Below are 10,285 nucleotides of genomic sequence, written 5' to 3' on the forward strand. Positions count from 1 at the left end.
TCCCTTGGGGGTCACACCCCTTCCGGCCCCCCCTCCCCGCTGTCTTCTGGGAAACACACTGGACCAGTGAGGACGCGCAGCGCGACTCGCGCATGCTCAGTAGGGAACCAGGAAGTGAAGCCGCAACGCTTCACTTCCTGATTCCCTCACCGAGGATGGCGGCGCGGGCAGCCGTGAGCCGCGCGATTGCTCGGCTTCGGCTGCCGACATTGCGGGCACCCTGGACAGGTAAGTATCCATTTATTTAAAGTCAGCAGCTGCAGTATTTGTAGCTACTGGCTTTTAATATTTTTCTTTTTAGGCGGACCTCTGCTTTAACAAGGGGTTTAACTCAGAATATGTAAATGAAGGTCACTGTGAATGATGAGGATTGTCTCAGAGCTGGTGTGTTGCGGCTGAAGGCCTATGTTTAAGAAAAGGTTGTCGCAGTGACCGGGTTGTGTGTTGTTGCCTTCAAAGACCACCAAGCTTATTTTTCTCACTTACTGTCTGATTGTTATGCTAAGTATGTTATTTATGGAAGTTATGTATTTTGTTAAATAAAAGGCAGCAATGGCTATTTTACTCCAAAACGTATTTTATCATATGGTTGGGGGGGGGGGGGGGGGTTGGAGGGTATGGTCTAGCACACAGGTGTCAAACACAAGGCCCGCGGGCCGAATACGGCCCTCCAGGCCATTTAATTTCATATGGCACTCGCACCTCTCCTGCAGCTGCAGGAGAGCTCCAGCAGTCCTCTGGTCCTACTCCAGACCCTTACTTTCTTCTTTCAAGCAATTTACCCAGCTTCTTCCCAGCAGCAGCATAAGGAAAGGGGGGGTGCACTGTGATATAAGGGAGAGTGGGGGACTCAACTTCTGATGGTAGAGTGGCTCTTGACATCTAATGTAAAGGGGAGGGAATGCGCTGGACATCTAATATTACAGTTACAACTGGCCATTTTGAGGGCAATCATAATGCTGATGCGGCCCATGATGAAATTGAGTTTGAGACCCCTGGGCTAGCAGGTTTGGGCAATGCTGGGGGTTATCTATCCTACACATGTCAAGTGGGAAGGGATAATCTCACTTTCAAATTTGTATTGTTGCATGTGCCCCTGCTGGGTAGATTTACCCATTCTACCTGTCACAGGTACTAAAAGGGATTGAGGATCCAAAATTTTAGATGCTCTTTTTAATATCAAATAGTTCAAGAGGGGAGAGGATTGGAATGTAAAAAGCACAAAAACACCTTTAAAATGTATCTAGGTATTTACTGAAAAAAAAAAAAAAAAAAACACAAATACAAAATCTTTGCAGAAAGTGAATGAAAAAATTTGTATGCTGTTTTATAGAAACACAACCATCAGCCACCTAAATAACGTGACAGATGTGGGTGGAAACAAGTATAAAAGTTGACCTTTATTCCATGTGAAATACATCAGCAGGAGCTTTCCTCGATGGCAGAGAAAATCCATTACTTATTTATTTTATATCCTTTTATTCTATAGTCATTGTTTTAAATAAAGAAAAAGGACATATTTTATATTCTCTTCTACCACATACCTACATAACATTTCAGGTGAACTTTTCATAAATACCTGAGGATTTCAATGTTAAACATATAAATAAATATATATATATAAATGAACGAGGCAATTAGTCAAAGACCATCAGAAGTTTAATAGAAAGGTCACCACCACAGTTGGAGACAGCCAACTGTACCATTTATTATTTCCGAAGTCCATCAATTAATTAAAAGGTTAATACAGTATATGCTGTAATGCATATGTTGAAGTGCCACATATTGGCCGCATACAATATATGACATTATGTGGGGCAGATTGATATATATCTATATGCAAAACCAAAACAGCATGTGTAAAGTTACAATCTATAACACATTCTTTAGGTAGGTTTATTTTTTTTTTATTTTTTTAACAGTATATATAAATATGTAGACTTTAAAAAAAATCTTACTATCTTGCAAAATATAATAAAAAAAAAAAAATCACTATATGCATTCTTTTTTATTTTACTTGTTATAAAATAAGTGCACAAAAACTGCCAATAAAAAAATCCCATCAAATATAAAACATGTAAATAAATATCTCCACACAATTTATACAACATGTGAATAATTGTCTTTAAAATATAACTAAATAGTATATTTTTTTAAGCTTTGGATAGAGTGAATATGGATTAGAAACCCTGTCATGTTTCATGTGCCCCCATTAGGGAGATTCACTCAGTATAATGTTTACCATTATCAGACCTGAGTCGGATGAAGGAGTGAATTGTGCATGCTCCGAAACGCGTTACCACCCCCTTGACGTCAGCTCCAGTCTATATGTTCAAGCATGGTTGCAGAAGTCCATCGGCCATCTTGCTACCTCACTTCTCCCTCTCCAGTCACAGCAGCAGGTCAGCTCTCCCTCTCCCTAGAGGTGAAGGACTCTACAGGATGCCTATTATGCTGACTGATGCTCATTTTATCTTCTACATTGTAAATGTTTTTGTGACAGAACCCACTGTCACTGTGTCAGGAATGCTGGTAGATCAGACTGTGTGACCGCACAGAGGAACCAAACAAGGTGAGTAGTGGAATAAAAGGTGTTTATTTACAAATGTGTGAACCACCAGTGCACAATAAAACGACAAACAGTATGTACAAATAAAGGGGAATACCGTATTCATAAACGAGCCAAGCCAAGGTCATACACATGGGAGGTCAGTAGATGGGTAAGGATGGGGACAGGAATCAGGACACAGGGAGGACAAGTCCAGGCAGGGATCAAGGATCAGGTCCAGAAATCAGGGTCAAATACAAGCTCAGGTCCAGGAGGTATGACGATACCAGGGCGAGGAGTGATTACACACGCCGGGTATTTATAGAGGCGTGCTGATTGCATTCAGGTCACACCTGAACGCAGGAAGGGCTGTGTGCTCCACACTGCTAAGAATGCCCCGCTGGTGGACGCCAGTACTGCAGCCCAAGGATAACATAGCAGTAACACCAGCAGGGGGAACCTTCCCTGACAGTACCCCCCCCCCCAAAGGAGCGGCCTCCGGACGCTCTAATTAGATGTTGCTGGGGAAAGTCCGTGGTGTCAAGCTGGGCAGCAGATAAAGTCACATCAGGTTGGGCCGGATGAAAGTCCATGACTTTTAACAGGGCAAAGTGCAGCTCAAGCTGGGCAGCGGGTACAGAAATCTTAAGTTGGGCAAAAAGTACATCAAGCTGGGATGCAGATAGGGGCAAATCAAGCTGGGCAGCAGACTCCGGGTCGTCGAGCTGGGCAGCAAACTCCGGGTCGTCGAGCTGGGCAGCAAACTCCGGGTCGTCGAGCTGGGCAGCAAACTCCGGGTCGTCGAGCTGGGCAGCAGGCTCCGGGTCGTCGAGCTGGGCAGCAGGCTCCGGGTCGTCGAGCTGGGCAGCAAACTCCGGGTCGTCGAGCTGGGCAGCAAACTCCGGGTCGTCGAGCTGGGCAGCAAACTCCGGGTCGTCGAGCTGGGCAGCAAACTCCGGGTCGTCGAGCTGGGCAGCAAACTCCGGGTCGTCGAGCTGGGCAGCAGGCTCCGGGTCGTCGAGCTGGGCAGCAGGCTCCGGGTCGTCGAGCTGGGCAGCAGGCTCCGGGTCGTCGAGCTGGGCAGCAGGCTCCGGGTCGTCGAGCTGGGCAGCGGGCAGGGACACCTCAGACTGGGCAGCGGACAGGAACTTCACAGGCAGGGCGGATGGCACTGAAACAGGCAGGGCAGATGGCACTGAAACAGGCAGGGCAGATGGCACTGAAACAGGCAGGGCAGATGGCACTGAAACAGGCAGGGCAGATGGCACTGAAACAGGCAGGGCAGATGGCACAGCAACTTCAGGCTGGCAAACTGGCACAGCAACTTCAGGCTGGCAAACTGGCACAGCAACTTCAGGCTGGCAAACTGGCACAGCAACTTCAGGCTGGCAAACTGGCACAGCAACTTCAGGCTGGCAAACTGGCACAGCAACTTCAGGCTGGCAAACTGGCACAGCAACTTCAGGCTGGCATACAGGATCAGGCTGGCAAACTGGCTGCATAGCAGGTAGAGGTTTGGCAGAATCAGGTTCAGCTGGCATGCAAGCAGACTGGAGCAGGTTGGTTGGTGTGGAGACAGGTTGGGTTACTGGCAGGATCATCTTGGTTGGGAAAAACTTTCGTTTTTTTCTTGGGCTTAGCCACAGAAGCTCTGTAGGTAAGGGGTGCAGCGGACTGGAAAGGAGGATTGGGATATGGCAGAGTAGAGGGAACAGTAGCTGGAGGAAGTTTTTGTGGGTTAGTAGGCGGCTGAGAAGAGACAGGTGGGTTGTATGCAGGATAGGTACAGGGAGCAGAGACTGGATATTGGTATCTGGTGGGAAGCAGTGTATACTGAGCTTCAACTGGGGTTGCCATTGGTGATGGACAGATGGATCTTTGGGAAGGTGAGTGGTTAATAGCAGGGCTGGAAACAGGTGGATTTGCTGGAATCAGGAGATCTGACCAGGCCTGCAGCACAGGCTGAACAAAAGCAGATTCACACACACCTTGTCTAATCAGAGACTGCACTGAACTAATGCACTCAGACAACTTCTGCTGGGAACAAGAGGAATAATGTTCATCAAAAGAAACTGGATCATCCTCTAATAACCATATCAAGGATTCAACTTGGTCATGACTGAAGGGGGGAGAGAAATCGTCACTGCCATCAGGAATAAATGACAGAGCTGGCTTTACACACAACCGAATTAATGCCTGAACATCATCATAAGACATATAACCCTGATCCACCATGGAATGGGCTGATCGGATGGCTTCCATCAGCTGGTCACTTGTCCATCCCTCAAAAACCTGGCGACAATATTCCTCATCCTCCTCTGCCAGCAGAGAATAGTAAATGATTTCATTGAAATCCATCTTTAGAGCCACACACTACACCAGTATGGTTCCTCAAAGCAATCACGTCTGATCAAGGGATGGCCCTGGTATACTGTCAGGAATGCTGGTAGATCAGACTGTGTGACCGCACAGAGGAACCAAACAAGGTGAGTAGTGGAATAAAAGGTGTTTATTTACAAATGTGTGAACCACCAGTGCACAATAAAACGACAAACAGTATGTACAAATAAAGGGGAATACCGTATTCATAAACGAGCCAAGCCAAGGTCATACACATGGGAGGTCAGTAGATGGGTAAGGATGGGGACAGGAATCAGGACACAGGGAGGACAAGTCCAGGCAGGGATCAAGGATCAGGTCCAGAAATCAGGGTCAAATACAAGCTCAGGTCCAGGAGGTATGACGATACCAGGGCGAGGAGTGATTACACACGCCGGGTATTTATAGAGGCGTGCTGATTGCATTCAGGTCACACCTGAACGCAGGAAGGGCTGTGTGCTCCACACTGCTAAGAATGCCCCGCTGGTGGACGCCAGTACTGCAGCCCAAGGATAACATAGCAGTAACACCAGCAGGGGGAACCTTCCCTGACACACTGTGTCTTTTGGAAGGGACTGTGGGCTGGCCTCCTACCCACAGATTATGGCCCAGAAGAGACTGGAGACCTGGAGACAAGATGGCATTGAGATAATGTAATTCAATGCTACATCTCTTCTCCCCCACCCCACCCCCTCTTGTTGCTGTGTCTAATTGTGTTGGTCTGGACAATAGACAATGGTCTGGACTGGAGACGTCTCCCCCCAGGGGATGTGTATTGAGAGGCTGCCTGCTTACCATAATCCATTTATGTTTATCTGTAGCCTGTTTAAATGTACAAATGTTCAGTTCCCATTGGTTGTTCCTTGTCCCTCACCCCCTCCCCTCTATGACAAGGCTAAGGGGGGTGTCCCTAACTGTGGGTAAAACTGTATGGCCCCGTACACACGTACGTTTCTCGGCAGAATTCAGCCAGAAACTCGATCGGAGCCGTATTCTGCCGAGAAACCCGGTCGTGTGTACACTTTTGGCCGAGGAAACCGACGAGGAACTCATCGAGCCAAATAGAGAACATGTTCTCTTTTTCATCGTTAGTCAATGAGGAAACTTGGCTCGCCGAGATCCTCGGCGGCTTTACAAGGAACTCGACGAGCAAAACCATGTGTTTTGCCCATCGAGTTCCTCGGACGTGTGTACGAGGACTGAGTCTTGGATTTAATAAAGAGTTTATGCTCTGCATGTTTAACCCTTAACACCTGTGTGGATTGTTTTGTGATTGAGGGTTGAGAGTTAAGGGCTGGTTATGGTGAATCTGCAGGCTGCGTGTGCGTTTGGAGGACAGGAGACACAGGTCTGGCGGATATGCCTACCTGGGGTATTCGAGATCCGTCACAGTTTTTAACCGCTTTTTATGAATAAATACTCTTAACACTGCTCCACCAGTCTCTCCTCCTTCCCTTAACCTTGATGTTAAAGCTGATGCTGATGTGATAATGATCTAGTACAGTTCACTGGAGGACATTTCCTGACAGAAGCGCCCTATTCCTCTTCCTAAAGCAAGCAGTTGAGCCACTGAGCTGAACAAAAAGATGTAGCTGTTCTGTACGCATGCTATGGCTGCAATGCTTTGCTTTATGGGCACAGCATAAATAAATGGAATAGGGCAATGTTGAAACTGTGTGCAATGCACATGGCTGCAGTGCAGTGGGTCAATGATTTAAAGCAGGCAGCGAGTAGGTGAATTTTATTAAAAAAAATTGTCCCATGATATAAACCCTACATGAGTCATATAGTCCATTGATGAAGATCCATTGAATGACACCCTGGCCCTTTTCAACCTGGCAAAACAAATACTGATGACCTACAGAAGTTTTAGGTGCCTACTCTCTTTGCCTCCTGTTACCTGTAGCTATATAAGAGGGGAATGGGACAGAGAGAACACTTTGGAAATATACAGTATGTGTCTGGATCTGGACAAACGTCAGATGGGCACACTTTGACATTGCTGCCTTGGGTACTAGAAGACTTTGTGCCTGGCTTCTGCAATCACAGGGGTGTAAAAATGTAGCACTGCCCCCTTGAGTACTGCTTTGATTTACCTGTTCATCTGCAACCGCTCTGACACTGTGGACACTCCAACCCACCTGACACTCTGGGTTCAGACATCTTCTTGCAGGCACCTTTAAATGACACTCCACGACAAGTCAAATAGATATTCTCTTAGGTCTTACTGGAGTAAAGATATGTGTACAAGAGGTTTTTTTTTGATCACCTGAGGCCTGAATAACCATCAGGACTCAGGTGAGGAATTCCCAAGAAACAGCTTAATTACAGTTCAATAGTACAAATGCAAGATATACATATATACAGTGAAATACCAGCTAGAGAATAAAACAGGTAATTGTAAAGAATCCACTAGTTAATGCAATATGATATCACGCTAAAGGGGGATCCCAGGCCGGCCTATTAAACCTTTACGTCCTAATGAGAGACCAGATAGAATAGGAATAGGATAGGACCCTTTAACCAGTAGCTACATCAGTATCCTGAGTGCAGGCCTGCAGTAGCCTTCATCAGCAGTTGGAGCTCTTTAACTTATTGTAGCGCTACCCCCGAAGGAGCCGCTGGTTGATTTGGGATCGACCTGCTAAGTTACCCTGGCAGTGTCTAGGGGTGTAGTTTGTGAGAGTAACAAGAGTAGTGGAGGTCCAGACATCCAATAAAGAGTTTTCAATGTTTTATTGCCCAGGCCAAACACGGCCAACATCAACACAATTCAGGAAGGTCAAAGTTGATGAAGGAAGGAAAGAAAACCATGCGGTATCAGGCCTGGATATAGAACTGAGCAATGCTCTGCTCTGCATTGAACCAATTGTGTAACACGTTGCCACTCTACTCGGAGTGGGTAAAGCTCCCCCGAACAGACCCCTATGATAGGCTTGGCAGCTGGAGCGTCACTCTGGATACTACTGGGAGGAACAGGTCTCTCATACAGACCTGTCTCTAGGGCCCCTGCCACAGACCAATTTTAATAGAGGACTTGAGTGAATAAGGAAAACAGGATCCTCCCAGCAGACTTTTCTATAGATGGTCCCCGGATGACAGCAAGCATACCTGTCAGTAGTCCGGACACCCAATCCCAGACTGGGATTCTGTCAATAGGTATTGGAACCCAGTGGAACACTGGGGTCTCATCTCTCATCAGGATGAGGGTCGCTGCAAGGTTCAGTTCTGGCCAGGTGGGCCACGCTGGCGGGGTCCATGGATGCGCGTACCCTGAAGGTGGGTACCGCACCTGGAACGGGGACCTCGCGAAGAGAAGAAGAAGAACCCTTAACACATGACCTCTCTCACAGATATACCCTCCCCCAGCATGCCCCGCGAGGGAAAACATCCTCTAATTGGCTGCTGGAAGAAGAGAAGATCTGTTCTGCCAGAACCCCTCTGGCACCAGCTGCCGGCCAGGGGTGGCATTGCACTCCCTGACCGCAGACTGACCCAGTGGACTTTCTGGAATGACAGAGGTCCCAAATTTAAACAAACACTAGAAGGGGGTAAGGTAACTCTCCCTTCCCCACAAAATGTAGGCGTAGTGCCCATGCTGAAAGCAAGGGGGCGCTACATTATATTCAAGATATGGCACAGTAATGTGACGGTAAGCAGGACAGCTTAAACTGGCTAGTGATATTCCTTTGAGTAGTTCAGGATATGGATGTCTATGTACAGTGTCTTATGTAATGCAATAAAGTGTTTTCAGGGGCAAGGTGTCTGTTCACAGTGTCCAAGGAAGATAACCAGCTGCTGGACATGGGTGGTCATTGGATTTGACTAAAGAGATGGTGCTGCTGTGATGTCTTGCGAACAACAAGCAGAGTTGGGTCATCCAGGGGGCAGGGCTGGAGTCACGGGATGACCGCGTGATAGACCACAACTCTCAGAGCAGAGAAGAGTTCACTCGGTGAGGCCCCAGGAAGAATAGAGCGCAGGGCGGATTTTCTGAACCTTTCATAGTTCTTCCCAGAGGTTCATTAGTGTTGCTGAGAGGCCTTGGGATGTGTAGTCCAGGGGTAGTTTCACAGCATCAGAAAGGCTGCTCAAGAGACTATTAGTCCCACAACCCTTCCTGCTTGGTGCAAAGATATGATGTCAGTTACCTGAGCCCAGCAGGAACACAGGAATATATAGAGAATGACAGGGTGGTCTGCAGAAACAAGGTCACTGTAGTCCACTGTCGGCTACAAAAATATGGATAACAACGCAGAATCAGGGAGACAATGCATTATGGGAGCCAGGAGGAGGAGTTATCACATAAAGCATGGGTACTCAACCTGTGGCCCTCCAGCTGTTGTGAAACTACAAGTCCCATCATGTCTCTGCCTTTGGGAGTCATGCTTTTACCTCTCAAACCTGCTATGGGGCTTGTAGTTCCGCAAAAGCTGGAGGGACACAGGTTGAGCACTCATGACATACAGTAAAGGAATGCATGCCCATTTTAGACATTTAAGATACAAATAGTAATTATTTGAGTCCTTCCTTACCTGTTTAAACTATGGGACTGATTTACTGAAATTCATCCACTTCAATAATCCAATGAAATAAAATGAAGTAAAGAAGAGCTCCACCCTAAAATGGAACTTCCACTCATCGGAACCCCCCCCCCCTTTCGGTGTCACATTTGACACCTTTCAGGGGGAGGGGGGGGGGTGCAGATACCTGTCTAAGACAGGTATTTGCACCCACTTCCGGTAGTCCTCTACGCCTGTTGTGTTCTGGGAAACACTCGGCTCCCAGAACACAGTGGGGACCAGTGAGGACGGCGCTGCGCGACTCGTGCATGCGCCGAAGGGAATCAGGCAGTGAAGCCGGAGCGCTTCACTTCCTGATTTCCTCACCGAGGATGGCGGTGGGGGCAGCAGAGTGACAAGCGATTGCTCGTCTTCTGCTGCCGATGTTGTTGGACTCCAGGACAGGAAAGTGTCCCAATATTAAAAGTCAGCAGCTGCAGTATTTGTATCTGCTGGCTTTTAATATTTTTTTTTTTACAGAGGAGCTCCGCTTTAAAATAAAAAATACAATAGACATATATATTAACATACAGTACTGTTTTTGTTACACATACATACTGTTATGAATATATACTGTGCAATCTGTTATGGACCTCTGACAAAGATGCTTTTGCACAGTAGGTAAAATAATTGAACACTGCAAAGAACTTACCATAAAACATATCACTCCTGTCAAAAAGTAATTGTAGTAACAGATGCACGCATACACTCTTGCTGTCAACATCTTCTCAGCACATCACGAGTTTTGATATTTTCAGCAAGAGTTGCATACTGGTAACAGAAGTCACAAATTTCT

Source organism: Rana temporaria, chromosome 6, assembly GCF_905171775.1.
Source record: "Rana temporaria chromosome 6, aRanTem1.1, whole genome shotgun sequence".
Taxonomy (NCBI): domain Eukaryota; kingdom Metazoa; phylum Chordata; class Amphibia; order Anura; family Ranidae; genus Rana; species Rana temporaria.